We start from the raw sequence: 2,833 nt of genomic DNA on the forward strand, positions 1-2,833 counted from the left end.
TTTTGGGTAAGTTGATCATTTTGATATTTATTAAGGTATTTGGTATTTTTGGGCTGGGGAAAGGTATTAGGTGAGTTTATACTGAAGTTTTGTTAGGGGAAATGTAAATTTTAGGGTGTTGAGCTAGGAACACCATGGGTATAATTTTGGAGTAATTTGTGGGCTTTTCAATAAGTCAAGTAAGGATAAACTAGGTAAGAAATTTTTATGAAATTATTTACCATATTACATAATTTATTTTCAGAAATTATGTATGTATTAGCATAGTGTTTGGGAATACTGCAGTTGAATAGGAAAAGGGATTTAATGTTGTTTATCAGGAAATATGATTTAAGATCAGGTTTTATGCTTTAAAAACATTATTCATATTTGTGTGGCATGAGTATAATTTTGATAAAATTGTATTATATCAGAATATTGTGGTTTTACATGATCTAATATGTTGGCGTAAGGGTCGTGGTTTTTATATGTTATACTATGTCGGCTTAAGGGCTGTGATTTATAAGATACAAAATGCTGGCCTAAGGGTCGTGGTTTATACGTTATGATATGCGAAAATTCATGAAAATATTATACTAATAGATATTATTATGAAATAGTTGTGTATCATTATTTGAGATTTACTATATGTTATCAGAACCTGGATGGCTTGGTTTAGGCTTTCACGAAGCACGGTACCATAGCTATATGTTCACGATCATGTATATGTTAGTGCTACCACATGTCTTAAGGGACTGTGGGAGAACGAAAGTCGATGCAGTTTTATGATAGTACATGCATCCATCTGGTAGTCCAGACTAAGAGGGGTAGACCCATCGTACTTACAAACTTATGTTGATTTAGCGTGGTCGTCCAGCCATTGCTAGGTCTCGCATTCGGGCCGCACAACCTAGTCATATGGGTGTAAGATATGACACCAACCAACTATCCATCCAGGGTGTTATTTTGTATAGTAATATAAGATGATTTCATGTATAGAAACTCAGTATATTGTACCATGTTATGATAAATTATATTTTATCTAGTTATGATACAGAAAATTTTGCCAAATATGATTTATGTATTGTTATATGTATTACACAAAATTATTCATGTTGCCACACACTGATGTTAGTTTATTTTCCTTACTGAGAGGTGTCTCACCCTAGCTATATAAACATTTCAAGAGACCCAGATAGAAGGGTGGATAGAGCCCCGCAGCATTAGAGGTTATCTGTCCTACCCTGTCAGAAGGGTAAGTTGTTATGTTAGGGTCTGATGGATTTTTGGGTTATGACCCTAAGACACCTTTTTTTTTTTTCGTCTTTTTGGGATTTGTATATGTATATGAAAGGTTTAATAGAACTCCGATATGAATTCTAGTGTATTATGGCATGTATATGATTTTATGTATTCCGCTGCTTAGGTATCAGAGTTGTATGACAGGTATATCCCTGGTACACATGGGTCCAATTTGATCATGTTTTATCTGCTGAATAGGATATCAAGAATATTATATTTAAAAAAAATTATGGTAATATAGGCAAGTCATTACAAATTTTTTGATCAATGGGTATCTCAGGACGGGAAACTTCTTTTCCGCTCCTCAAGGTAATAATAGCCTTCGCCATTTCAATAGAATCCCTTGAAATAGTATGCACTGGTTGCTATTGTTGTCGATATACTTGGGGGATTAGGTTGAGGTTGTGCTGGAAATTTCCCTTTTTCTAAGGTATTCAGCTATGTACTTGTCTTATTAATAGTTTCTCTTAGTTCATTGATGGCTTGAGTATTCTGACTGTTGGTCGTAACGTGAATCGACATGAATTGCTGAAACATATTCGCCATTTGAGTCATGCTATCATCAGAAGATTTCTTTGATGGAATAGAAGCTAAATTAGGTTGAAATCCTAAAGGTGCGTAGCTCTGAGAGATCTGTTGCAGCTGATACTGCTGTTGAGGAGCTATAACTGGATGATATAACAGCGGTGGAGGTGGTGCATAAAATTGAGGAAGTTGTTGAAACTATAAGGAAGATGGACCAGAATGATCATTCCTCCATGAGAAGTTTGGGTGATTCCTCCATCCCAGATTATAAGTGTTCGAGAATGGCTAATTTTAAGATTTTTTGAACCAATTTGCTGATTGCATCTGATCAGATCCACTCTCCTGCTATATTAGTAGAAGTGGACAATCCTCCACCGATTTCGCAGCTTTCACTTTCTCTAACTCTATAACCTCTATTGTTTTTAGACAAAGCTACAACAAGAGCCTGTAAATTAGTCTCCTTTTTGACCTTATATTTACCTCCATCACCAATTGCTCCAAGAGGTTGTGCTGCCATTGGTGCTCGATCATATCGTATGTTCCATTGTTGGGCACTTTCAGCTAAGTAACCAAAGAATGATAGAGCCTCATTTGGTTCCTTGTTGAAGAACACCTCATTGCACATAGTCTGGACAAATTATTTACATTCATGGGTAAGAGTAGTATAGAAATAATTTACTAACCTCCAAGATTTGAATCCGTGATGTGGACATATATTCATTAGGTCCTTGAACCTCTCCCAACTAGCTTGGAGGGTCTCGTCACCTTTCTGCATGAACTGACTGATCTGCTTCTGCAGGTACTGGGTTCCTTGAAAAGGAAAGAATTTGTATAAGAACTTACAATGCATTTCAGCCCAGCTAGTAATAGAGTTAGGTCTTAAAGAGTTAAATCAAAATTTTTCCTTATCTTTTAAAGAAAAAGGAAATAAGCGAAGTTTGACATACTCATCAGTTCCAGCCCTATTAATGAAAGTGGTACAGACTAATTCAAAATATGTCAAATGTTGATATGGACTCTTAGAATC

The 2,833-nt window shown here is 35.6% G+C and overlaps 1 non-coding gene across 1 annotated transcript; it reads left to right on the plus strand.

Moving 5' to 3' along the window:
- The first annotated feature begins 2,501 nt into the window (after positions 1-2,501).
- Positions 2,502-2,607, plus strand: LOC131152477 (small nucleolar RNA R71). Its single transcript, XR_009135976.1, has one exon. It is a non-coding gene; the product is annotated as a small nucleolar RNA R71 (small nucleolar RNA).
- Positions 2,608-2,833: the final 226 nt, after the last annotated feature.

Source organism: Malania oleifera, chromosome 3, assembly GCF_029873635.1.
Source record: "Malania oleifera isolate guangnan ecotype guangnan chromosome 3, ASM2987363v1, whole genome shotgun sequence".
Lineage (NCBI taxonomy): Eukaryota > Viridiplantae > Streptophyta > Magnoliopsida > Santalales > Ximeniaceae > Malania > Malania oleifera.